General features: G+C 43.8%; 1 pseudogene; it reads right to left on the bottom strand.

Annotated features, from left to right (window-relative positions):
- Positions 1-1,502: 1,502 nt before the first annotated feature.
- Positions 1,503-10,403, bottom strand: LOC121838825 (annotated as a pseudogene).
- Between the last annotated feature and the right edge of the window lie 2,827 nt (positions 10,404-13,230).

Below are 13,230 nucleotides of genomic sequence, written 5' to 3'. Positions count from 1 at the left end.
TATTTCCTCATTGAAGAGACAACAAAAGCCATTCTGCTCCTGTCACTCATTCTTTTTTGGTAACAGGTAGACCGGTCGAACTTTAAGGAAATATAAGGTAACTACTTCCTTATTGAGAACAATAATACGTATGTCAGATTTCCAGGGTGATCTTGCTTTTAGCAAAGACATTCATTACATGAAAATCTAGTACTTTGAAGTACATGATATTCTAGTATATTTAATGTAAGTATAGTAAAGACATTTTTGAAGACAAAAGAAAGTATACTTTTTGTAATTATACTGAAGTACACTTATTGTGATATGAAAATCAAGTATATGCTCATGAAGTATACTGCAGTACACTTTTCACCACATGAAAATAGAGTACACTTTGGATATACTGTAATTGAATGAAAATGATGTTGAATATAATAAACTACATTCATCAATCTGACTTCATTATCATGCGAATAAATGCAACAGGCCCTGTACTTCTCTGGAGAATCTTAGTCAAGGCAGCGACCCTCACATCTCATTATGACTGTAATGAACATGTCTGTCTTGCACCTTTATGCAAGTATTAAGAGGCTAGTTACAAATGTGTGATAACGCTCTCTGTAGCTGATGTGAACAAAACCTTTAAACAGGTCAACATTCACAAAGCCGCTGGGCCAGACGGATTACCAGGATGTGTACTCAAAGCATGCGCGGACCAACTGTCAAGTGTCTTCACTGACATTTTCAACCTTTCCCTGACCGAGTCTGTAATACCTACATGCTTCAAGCAGACCACCATAGTCCCTGTGCCCAAGGAATCAGCTGGTCAGCTTTTCCGAAAGGGGGGTTTGTTTCCGAAAGTCAAGGTATTGGAGTGGCCATCACAAAGCCATAACCTCAATCCTATAGAAAATGTGTAGGCATAACTGAAAAAGTGTGTGCTTGCAAGGAGGCCTACAAACCTGACTCAGTTACACCAGCTCTGTCAGGAGGAATGGGCCAAAATTCACCCAAGTTATTGTGGGATGTTTCTTGAAGGCTACCCGAAACGTTAGACCCAAATTAAACCATTTGAAGGCAATGCTACCAAATACTAATTGAGTGTATGTAAACTTCTGACCCACTGGGAATGTGATGAAAGACATAAAAGCTGAAATAAATAATTCTCTCTACTATTATTCTGACATTTCACATTCTTAAAATAAAGTGGTGATCCTAACTGACCTTAGACGTGGAATTTCTACTAGGATTAAATGTTAGGAATTGTGAAAAACTGAGTTTAAATGTATTTAGCTAAAGTGTATGTATTCTAAGAATACTGAAGCACAACTTTATAAGCTATGAATTTAAAGTACACTTTAAAAAGTACACAAAGCACAGTCAATCCTACTCATTGTAAAGGGGCTTTATTATTATTACTTTAAGTACAGATAAAATCAAATACATTTAAAAAATACTATTCATACTTTCATTACATTTGTAATACACTTAAAGATTGACTCAGCATAGCGGGTCAATGTCAATGTCAGCAACACCTAAGAGCGTTCAAGTGTGGGGCTAAACTTCTCTGCAGGTTTGGTTCAGGATGAAGCAAATCCATTCACATGCGCAGTAGTCCTGCCTTCTCCAATGCTTTATCTACATTAGGAACCAGCTGTCTCTCGTAGTCCCAGACCCTCTTGTCTTCATGCAGCTCCTTCTTGGTCAGTCCTCCTTGTAGGGGAACTCTGACATGGATGATATGACACACGTTAGGAGGAACCTTCACTGTCTGCCCAAAGTTACGCAGCACAGAGTGGACCGACGTCTGCTCCACTGCCCTGGGGTCAGAGACACAGAAGGGTTGTTAGACAGAGTGGACCGACGTCTGCTCCACTGTCCTGGGGTCAGAGACACATAAGGGTTGTTAGACAGAGTGGACCGACGTCTGCTCCACTGCCCTGGGGTCAGAGACACAGAAGGGTTGTTAGACAGAGTGGACCGACGTCTGCTCCACTGCCCTGGGGTCAGAGACACAGAAGGGTTGTTAGACAGAGTGGACCGACGTCTGCTCCACTGCCCTGGGGTCAGAGACACAGAAGGGTTGTTAGACAGAGTGGGCCAACGTCTGCTCCACTGCCCTGGGGTCAGAGACACAGAAGGGTTGTTAGACAGAGTGGACCGACGTCTGCTCCACTGCTCTCAGAGACACAGAAGGGTTGTTAGACAGAGGGTCCTGGGGTCAGAGACACAGAAGGTTGTTAGACAGAGGTTGTATTCTTTTCTAACCAGGCTCGTACATTCATCTTGTAGGGTTGGTAGATTCTAACCAGACCCTATACTACAAACTCTGAGCTCAACTCGAGATAACCACTCACACAAATGTGGCTCACCTTTTATCCAGGTACATTTCTATGACAAAGTATCCTTAGGAACTAAACTGCTCCGAGGCAGGCTAACTCAGGGCTAACTCTACTTATCCTGAATGAAATGTCTGAGCCGTGAGTTCAGGACCAATGAGATCGGGTTCCCATCATCCCTTTGATTTGAAGAGGACCACTGATTAAATATTGTATTAACCAAATACTTTTTTGTGTAAAAAAAAGTAATATTAAAATACCTATCACATTACACATTTGGTAATGACAGGATGCATTTGAAACTTCACTCACAGTATAACTTTTGTATGACTTTATAAAATGATTTTATTTATTGGAGAGGGGAAAAAGGTGCTTGTGCATTGATAAACACACCAAAAACGGCATGAACGATACGTAATAGAAGAAAGACGGCACTTCTAATAACCCTTTTCACTCCATAATCTGCAGAATTTGCAAGATACCTTTTCTTTCATGTTGATTTTGGAAAGAATTTAAATGTGGCACTGACTCACCCATGGATTTATGTTTCAGCATTGTCTCAATGAAAAGTTCAGAGCTCGACTAGCCACGTGCGACATGCATGCACAGTTCTAAGTCTGCTAGAGTGAGAAGCAGGAGGACAAGCAATATCCACTGTCGTAATAGGGATGAAGCCTGAGCTGGAATGTGAACCTAACTGAAGCTGACTAGCTTTAGAAAACCCTGAGTACATCTAGCTAGCTTCTTAGTAAACTACTCTGGGCCATACTACCATCTTGGAGGGGTGGTAGACTATAACCTGGTCCATACTATCATCTGGGAGGGGTGGCAGATTCTAACCTGGGCCGTACTATCATCTGGGAGGGGTGGTAGGTTCTAATCTGGGCCATACTATCATCTGGGAGGGGTGGCAGATTCTAACCTGGGCCGTACTATCATCTGGGAGGGGTGGCAGATTCTAACCTGGGCCGTACTATCATCTGGGAGGGGTGGCAGATTCTAACCTGGGCCGTACTATCATCTGGGAGGGGTGGCAGATTCTAACCTGGGCCGTACTATCATCTGGGAGGGGTGGCAGATTCTAACATGGGCTGTACTATCATCTGGGAGGGGTGGCAGATTCTAACCTGGGCCGTACTATCATCTTGTAGGGGTTGTAGATTCTAACCTGGGCCATACTATCATCTTGGAGGGGTGGTAGATTCTAACCTGGGCCGTACTATCATCTTGGAGGGGTGGCAGATTCTAACCTGGGCCATACTATCATCTTGGAGTGGTGGTAGATTCTAACCTGGTCCGTACTATCATCTTGGAGGGGTGGTAGATGCGATAGTCTGGCTCCTCTCTGTAGATGTGCTCCATGATGTTGATCCCTGGAACGTCCCGCCAGCTGGGTCGTTCAAACCTTCCACTGGGCTCAAACTGGGACTTAGGGAAGATGTGGTTCTCTATGAGGAACACTTCAGCCTGGGGAGATGGAGGTTGGGGTGAGAGAAGGTGAAAGAGAGAATGAATTCAGATTTATTTTCTTCATATCTGATCTATTTTTCTCACTGTCCACACTATTGTATTTTGACTCATATCAGACTTGCACATTCACACTGATGTAGCTTATGAAATAGCACGCAAACGCTTTGCTCATGAATTTCCTGTCACTGTTCCTTTAAATGTTGGAGTGGTTATCTTGGTAATGGCAGGTCATGTGCAAAAACAAACACTTCATAGCACAACAATTCTGATCTGAGCGTCCAGACTGAGGATGAGAACCACATACGATTGTGGTATCAAAACTCAAAAGATAAGATTCCATGAGTTTACACAGTTAGCCCAAATCTCTACACAGTTAGCCCAAACCCAAATCTTTAACTAATTAGTCTTTTGACCAATTAAATCGATTCAAAAAAATATCTGATGTGAGAAGATCTGATGTAATTGGTCAACAAAATGATTATCAACTAAAATCACCAAAGATCAGAAAATGCTGTTCACAAATTGGGGAAAATATCACATTTGTATCAGATGTGCCAAATAATTGAGGAAAACAAATCTGCATTGGATTGCCTATGTAAACACAGCCTAACATATGCACAACACACATGTAATGATCTACCTTAACACACATACACAGTACTTCCCTGAGTCCTCTCCCTACCTTTGGGTTTTGCCTCTGAAGTACATCCATCATCTGGGGCAGGGTTTGATGCTGGTATGGAGCTATAATCTCATCGATGTCGTTCAGCAGTACATAGCGTGACTGATACATATTTCTGTAGACACAGTCATTTAGAGTGGTCAACTGGCCATAGTAGTGGATGTCCCTCCATGTTCACTGGGCTGCCACCCACTGGACGGGTTCATGTATTGGTTGATAGGCCAGGGCACCACCTGCAGTCAATTAATCAGTCAGTTAATGAATCCCATCTATCTGTCCATCCATCCAATCAATTAATTCCAAGATGGCATAGCAGTTCAGACGTCTTTTGTCCTCGTCTTGTCGTGTCCCGTATATATATATATATATATATATATATATTTACAACATTCTTCGCATACATTTTTTTATATATATTTTTGTTTTCCTTAAACTCATATTCAAAACACTCTCCTTCAACCCGCCTCACCAATTTATATATTTTTTTAAAGAAAATATTATTTACCTCAAATCTGTAATCCTCCATAGACGCTAACCAGAAGCTAACCAGAAGCTAATCAGAAGCTAGTTAGCTTCTTTACTGGCTAATCGTTAGTATTCAGCTAACCACGTTTGTGGTCATCAGCTATCCTTTAGCTCGAAAATCTATCGCCAGTTTTGTACGGCGCGGCTCGGACCGGAACATACCGGACCTATTTTTCTCTCCATGTCCCCAGATTTCAACCGCTAACTCTGGACATTTATACCTGGATCTCGCAGCTAGCTAGCTGCTATCTGTGTAACTATCGGCTTACGTCGATTCCGGAGCAAACATCAATTATTCCGGAGCTAGCCAGCTGAAGAGTTCCATCAGTCCCTCCTGGGCTACAATCACCTATCCGGACCCATTTTACTGCCAACGCGGAGCCCCACCGGGCCTTCACAACTGGACTACCGACGTTATCTACCCGAGGGAGTTATCCGGCTGGCTCCTCCGTCGTGACGTTACCTGAACGCCCATCTGCGGTCTGCTAATCGTTAGCTGTCTTATCGGCTGCTATCTGAATAGACCTATCGGACAATTTATTTATTTATTTTATTCTATTATTTTTTTCTTGGGCCTCTATAACTATATCTATTGTTTTTTTTGCGAATTGGATTGATCCCCTCTACCACACGGAACCCCACTAATCCTACCGACGAAAACGCACGAGGTGGCTAAAAACAGACCTCCATCCTATCCATCCTTGCTACCGATGGCCCGGCTAGCTGTCTGAATCGTCGTGACCCCAACCAACCTCACTACTCACTGGACCCTTTTGATCACTCGACTACGCATGCCTCTCCTTAATTTCAATATGCCTTGTCCATTGCTGTTCTGGTGAGTGTTTATTGGCTTATTTCACTGTAGAGCCTCTAGTCCTGCTAACTGTACCTTATCCAACCTATTAGTTCCACCACCCACACATGCGATGACATCTCCTGGTTTCAATGATGTTTCTAGAGACAATATCTCTCTCATCATCACTCAATACCTAGGTTTACCTCCACTGTATTCACATCCTACCATACCTTTGTCTGTACATTATACCTTGTAGCTATTTTATCGCCCCCAGAAACCTCCTTTTACTCTCTGTTCCAGACGTTCTAGACGACCAATTCTTATTGCTTTTAGCCGTACCCTTATCCTACTCCTCCTCTGTTCCTCTGGCGATGTAGAGGTGAATCCAGGCCCTGCAGTGCCTAGCTCCACTCCTATTCCCCAGGCGCTCTCTTTTGATGACTTCTGTAACCGTAATAGACTTGGTTTCATGCATGTTAACATTAGAAGCCTCCTCCCTAAGTTTGTTTTATTCACTGCTTTAGCACACTCTGCCAACTCGGATGTTCTAGCTGTGTCTGAATCCTGGCTTAGGAAGACCACCAAAAATTCGGACATTTTCAGACAAGATAGAACTGCCAAAGGGGGCGGTGTTGCAATCTACTGCAAAGATAGCCTGCAGAGTTCTGTCCTACTATCCAGGTCTGTACCCAAACAATTTGAACTTCTACTTTTAAAAATCCACCTCTCTAAAAACAAGTCTCTCACCGTTGCTGCCTGCTATAGCCCACCCTCTGCCCCCAGCTGTGCTCTGGACACCATATGTGAACTGATTGCTCCCCATCTATCTTCAGAGCTCGTGCTGCTAGGCGACCTAAACTGGAACATGCTTAACACCCCAGCCATGCTACAATCTAAGCTTGATGCCCTCAATCTCACACAAATTATCAATGAACCTACCAGGAACCTCCCCAAAGCCTTAAACACGGGCACCCTCATAGATATCATCCTAACCAACTTGCCCTCTAAATACATCTCTGCTGTCTTCAACCAAGATCTCAGCGATCACTGCCTCATTGCCTGCATCCGTAATGGGTCAGCGGTCAAACGACCTCCACTCATCACTGTCAAACGCTCCCTGAAACACTTCAGCGAGCAGGCCTTTCTAAACGACCTGGCCGGGGTATCCTGGAAGGATATTGATCTCATCCCATCAGTAGAGGATGCCTGGTTATTTAAATTTTTAATTTTTAAATGCCTTCCTAACCATCTTAAATAAGCATGCCCCATTCAAGAAATTTAGAACCAGGAACAGATATAGCCCTTGGTTCTCCCCAGACCTGACTGCCCTTAACCAACACAAAAACATCCTATGGCGTTCTGCATTAGCATCGAACAGCCCCTGTGATATGCAGCTGTTCAGGGAAGCTAGAAACCATTATACACAGGCAGTTAGAAAAGGCAAGGCTAGCTTTTTCAAGCAGAAATTTGCTTCCTGCAACACGAACTCAAAAAAGTTCTGTGACACTGTAAAGTCCATGGAGAATAAGAACACCTCCTCCCAGCTGCCCACTGCACTGAAAATAGGAAACACTGTCACCACTGATAATCCACTATAATTGAGAATTTCGATAAGCAGTTTTCTACGGCTGGCCATGCTTTCCACCTGGCTACTCCTACCCCGGTCAACAGCACTGCACCCCCATAGCAACTCGCCCAAGCCTTCCCCATTTCTCCTTCTCCCAAATCCAGTCTGCTGATGTTCTGAAAGAGCTGCAAAATCTGGACCCTTACAAATCAGCCGGGCTAGACAATCTGGACCCCTTCTTTCTAAAATTATCTGCCGAAATTGTTGCCACCCCTATTACTAGCCTGTTCAACCTCTCTTCGTGTCGTATGAGATTCCCAAAGATTGAAAGCAGCTGCGGTCATCCCCCTCTTCAAAGGGGGGGACTCTCTTGACCCAAACTGCTACAGGCCTATATCTATCCTACCATGCCTTTCTAAGGTCTTCGAAAGCCAAGCCAACAAACAGATTACCGACCATTTCGAATCTCACCATACCTTCTCTGCTATGCAATCTGGTTTCAGAGCGGGTCATGGGTGCACCTCAGCCACGCTCAAGGTCCTAAACGATATCTTAACCGCCATCGATAAGAAACATTACTGTGCAGCCGTATTCATTGATCTGGCCAAGGCTTTCGACTCTGTCAATCACCACATCCTCATCGGCAGACTCGACAGCCTTGGTTTCTCAAATGATTGCCTCGCCTGGTTCACCAACTACTTCTCTGATAGAGTTCAGTGTGTCAAATCGGAGGGTCTGCTGCCGGACCTCTGGCAGTCTCTATGGGGGTGCCACAGGGTTCAATTCTTGGACTGACTCTCTTCTCTGTATACATCAATGATGTCGCTCTTGCTGCTGGTGAGTCTCTGATCCACCTCTACGCAGACGACACCATTCTGTATACTTCTGGCCCTTCTTTGGACACTGTGTTAACAACCCTCCAGGCAATCTTCAATTCCATACAACTCTCCTTCCGTGGCCTCCAATTGCTCTTAAATACAAGTAAAACTAAATGCATGGTCTTCAACCGATCGCTGCCTGCACCTGCCCGCCTGTCCAACATCACTACTCTGGACAGTTCCGACTTAGAATATGTGGACAACTACAAATACCTAGGTGTCTGGTTAGACTGTAAACTCTCCTTCCAGACCCACATCAAACATCTCCAATCCAAAGTTAAATCTAGAATTGGCTTCCTATTTCGCAACAAAGCATCCTTCACTCATGCTGCCAAACACACCCTTGTAAAACTGACCATCCTACCAATCCTCGACTTCGGCGATGTCATTTACAAAATAGCCTCCAATACCCTACTCAACAAATTGGATGCAGTCTATCACAGTGCAATCCATTTTGTCACCAAAGCCCCATATACTACCTACCATTGCGACCTGTACGCTCTCATTGGCTGGCTCTCGCTTCATACTCGTCGCAAAACCCACTGGCTCCATGTCATCTAAAAGACCCTGCTAGGTAAAGCCCCCTTATCTCAGCTCCCTGGTCACCATAGCATCTGTAGCACACGCTCCAGCAGGTATATTTCTCTGGTCACCCCCAAAACCAATTCTTTCTTTGGCCGCCTCTCCTCCCAGTTCTCTGCTGCCCAAAATGTTGCCCAAACAACTACCTCTTTCCCTACTGTATTTATTTTATTTATTTATTTTGGTCCTTTGCACCCCATTATTTTTGGTTTCTACTTTGCACATTCTTCCACTGCAAATCTACCATTCCAGTGTTTTACTTGCTATATTGTTTTTACTTTGCCACCATGGCCTTTTTTTTTTTGCCTTTACCTCCCTTATCTCACCTCATTTGCTCACATCGTATATAGACTTGTTTCTACTGTATTATTGACTGTATGTTTGTTTTACTCCATGTGTAACTCTGGGCCAGGTCGCAATTGTAATTGAGAACTTGTTCTCAACTTGCCTACCTGGTTAAATAAAGGTGAAATAAATAATTCCTACTTCAACAAAGCCCTCCTGTGTGTAACTCTGTAGCAGTCTCTCCAGGTCTGGTCCACAGCTGGTGTTATACACCACAACATGCTGCACTCCCAACAACCTGCAACATAGCAATCAATCAAATAACCAATCAATTAACCAACAAACCAATCAATCAATTAACCAATCCATCAATTAACCAATCAAGGAATCCATCAGTCAATCAACCAATCACTTAATCAATACTCACTTGTACATCTCCAGAGTCTGGGTGACCTGAAGCACGTTGTTATAATCGCCAAATAAATTGGACCAACAGACAGTGAAGTTGAACTGAAACTTCTCTTCCTCCCTTTTCACAAGGTTCTGGATGCGGAGGAAGGTTTGGTTCTGAGCGAGCTCGGCGTCAGCTTGTATGGCGAGGGTCACGTGTGACGGGTTGCAGTCGGGATGATTCGGACAAAGGACGTCGGTCGTCACGAAGCGGAAACCTTTATCCCAATATAGAACAGGGACACATATAATTACTGTACAGTGTAAACTAAATCAACAAGTCAACAAACCAATCAGCAAATCACCAAGCCCCTTATTTCTTTGATTCAGGTGTGTCAGTGCAGGGCTAAAACCAAATAGCAAATGGCAGATACCAAAGTGATCAGAGTGCATCTGGACTTCAGCCTTCATTCCAATAGCCCAGTGAGTCCCACAGTAGAACACACAGTACAGAGGCTGGACAGAGTCTCGTCTGAAGATACTGATGATGCGTACGGAGCTTCCTCCAAACGATGTTCCTTGTAGGCCCCCACCATGAAGTGTTTGGTGTCGTTGACAGGTGTGATGGACTGGTCAGAGATGTGGTGCGGATAGAGGTGCTGGTGGTTGCCTGGCTGTGACCTGAGGAATCATGGACAGATGTTGTATTTCTACAGCAGAAATGTGTGTCCCAGACAATGTTCTCCCTTTGGCACTTTTATTTCTTGATCGTACGGCAGAGGCTTCACGGTACCTGGGCAATGTGAAGATGACGTAGACCATGACTGCCAGAGCAGAAGCTATCAGTAGAGGGAACGTACGCCTCTTCACCATCATGAGACAGATCTAGAAAGGTAGTTTATAGAAGGTGAAGGTTGAGGTGACCTTTGAAGAGAAGTGAAAGTGAATAATGTAGTCGCACTTGTTCCCTGGCTGCGTTTACAGAGGCAGCCCAATTCTGATAAATCTTTCTCACAAATGGGTCTTTTGACCAATCAGATCAGCTCTTTTGCACGTAATTGGCCAAAAGATCAGAATTGGCTGCCTGTTTAAACACAGCCTCTGATCCTTAGAGTGAGATGAAGACATGCATGACAAGCAAAATATTGTGTCTAATGACACTCAATGGGCCTCAAGTTCAACTTTCGGCATTATTTGTCCCAGAGAGGGCAATAGTGGCTTTGCAGCAAGGGAGCACGACTTTGTTGTATTATCTCTGTCTAGATGTGTACTGTGTCTATGTACTTGTTAAACTGTCAAATAAAATAAATAAAACACTGACACGAGGGGAAGTGACAGGTGTGTGCCGTGGTTGATCGCAGTTGTTGTTGTTGTTGTTGTTGTTGTGTGTGTGTGTGTGTGTGAGAGTGTGTGTGTGTGTGTGTGTGTTAATGGGGTGGCTCTCGCAAAGGCACTAATGCATTAGCAGCTAGGTCAGGTCTGCTTAGTTGACTGTATATGAACCAGTAAAAAATGAGGGAGTGGGATGTCTCTCATCCTCTTCCGTCTCTCTGCTTACCACACGAGCACAGATAGAGCCATAGAGTTGCTGGGGCACCTGCCCTTTTGCCCTCTTATGAACAAAGTGCCCTTTTGATTGGTAGCAGGGTTTTTTACTAATTATTTTGTATATAATTGTTGTTCTCTTTTCTCTCTTGTAATTGAAATGCTACTAATTGTACATAATTTCTCAGACACTGCCACTCATCCTGCATGCACTAGCTCTACCTGCCGGTTACTTTATCCAATTTGTATTCTATTATACGACAGGGTAAGATGTATGATACTATACACCCTCTAATTCATATGATAATGCTACTTTTCCATTCATAATATAACCTAACAAAGGCTAATATATCATACTAAATGTACCAAATCCTACGAATTGCCCTGAGACCAGGTTGCAACAGTGGTAGCAAAGATGACAATATACTTTTAATTCACACCCTTTCATCTATGGTTCTAGCTTGCTTATCCTACAATCCCACTTGGCAAAAACTGGTTGAATCAACCTTGTTTCCACGTCATTTCAACCCCCAAAATCGATAGTCATCAACGTAAAGGCATTTCATATTATTTTCACCCAACTTTTAAACTAAATCCTATGACATGGTGACAGTTGTTGTTGATTTCACGTTGAATGCATGTTAGTTGACAACTGAACCAAATGTCAATCAAAACTAGATGTTGAACTGATGTCTGTGCCCAGTGGGATGTGTGATGAGTGAGTTTTTGGAAACCTCGGGTACAAGACAAACCAGCCGACAAATAAACACGTTGCTTGAAAAGAAGCTATGGCAAAAATGATTAAAGCACCGATTATGGATGTGCTCACGTCAAGCAGACCTACGACAAAAATACATAGTAAAACTTCAAACGTTAGCCTGAAATCCAGAGCCTGTTTTGCTAACATACAACGTGTTTGCTGAAATTCCACTCATTGTACTATGTGTCATGCTAAGCATGAACAAGGAGTGGAATGAAAACTCAAACAAACTGGTAGGCTCCCTACCCAGGCTAGCTATACATATGTCAATCTGTACTTGAATTTTTGTACATTCCAGTTTGCACTTTTTGTTAGGCCTATTCCATTCCAATCTCCCACTGTAGCAGCCTGCTACACTAAATACAGTACAGATATGTATTTCACCCATGTCAACAAAGTAATCGCCAAGGATACAGACACTGACTGACACTGCAGGAGACTGTGAAAGTTCATCCAGCCAAGGTCAAAACCAGGAACAACCTCATCTCCGAACTAGCTGGCTCTACAGGGAGCACTGCTACCACCAGAACTAGCACTCTCATTCTCAGTAGCAGACCATTACAGAAAATCACATGATTTCACATTTGGAAAACACACAATTTCACGTGTAGTTTCATGTTATCACAGGTTGCTTTCCATGTTATCACATGTTATCACATTAACTTCACATAAGATCACGTGAGCACATGAAAATGTGTTTTGGGAAATACATGTGGTTTCTCCGTAAGGAAGTACGGTGCACCTGTAAGGTCAAGGTCGTCGAAAACACACACACACACACACACACACACACACACACACACACACACACACACACACACACACACACACACACACACACACACACACACACACAGCTAAAGAGTCGGCACACAGCTAAACGGCATCATGCACCTCATCACTGGCACACTACGACCCACCTCGCTTCCCTGGCTCCCTGTCTTATTTACATAAATATTCAGACCCTTTGCTATGAGACTTGAAATTGAGCTCAGGGTCATCCTGTTTCCATTGATCATCCCTGAGATATTTTTACAACTTGATTGTGTTACATCTGCTCCTGCCACGCCCTCTACTGCTCATCCTGTGTCTCCTTGACCTGCTGCCACCATAGTACTCTCTCCATCTCTCTCTCTCTCTCTCTCCTCTCTCTCTCTCTCTCTCTCTCTCTCTCTCTCTCTCTCTCTCTCTGTGTGATTGTGTGGGCAGAGACAGGTTGTGTGGGTGGAGTCAGAGCAGATCCCCATCAGCTGCAACCTGTTCCATAATCAAGTCCTCTACAAATAATCAGCCCTGCCACTTCCACGCTGCCAGATTGTAATCTCTGCTCAATCAGTCTTCGGTTCTAGCCATTTGTTACTGTTTAGATCCTGTTTTGGCTGTTTTCCTCTCCGCTACAATTCTGCCCGCTCTGACTCTGGACCCTGTCTCC

Source organism: Oncorhynchus tshawytscha, linkage group LG14, assembly GCF_018296145.1.
Source record: "Oncorhynchus tshawytscha isolate Ot180627B linkage group LG14, Otsh_v2.0, whole genome shotgun sequence".
Taxonomy (NCBI): Eukaryota; Metazoa; Chordata; class Actinopteri; order Salmoniformes; family Salmonidae; genus Oncorhynchus; species Oncorhynchus tshawytscha.
The sequence above is the reverse complement of the archived record's forward strand: the minus strand, read 5'-3'. Positions and strand labels throughout refer to the sequence as shown.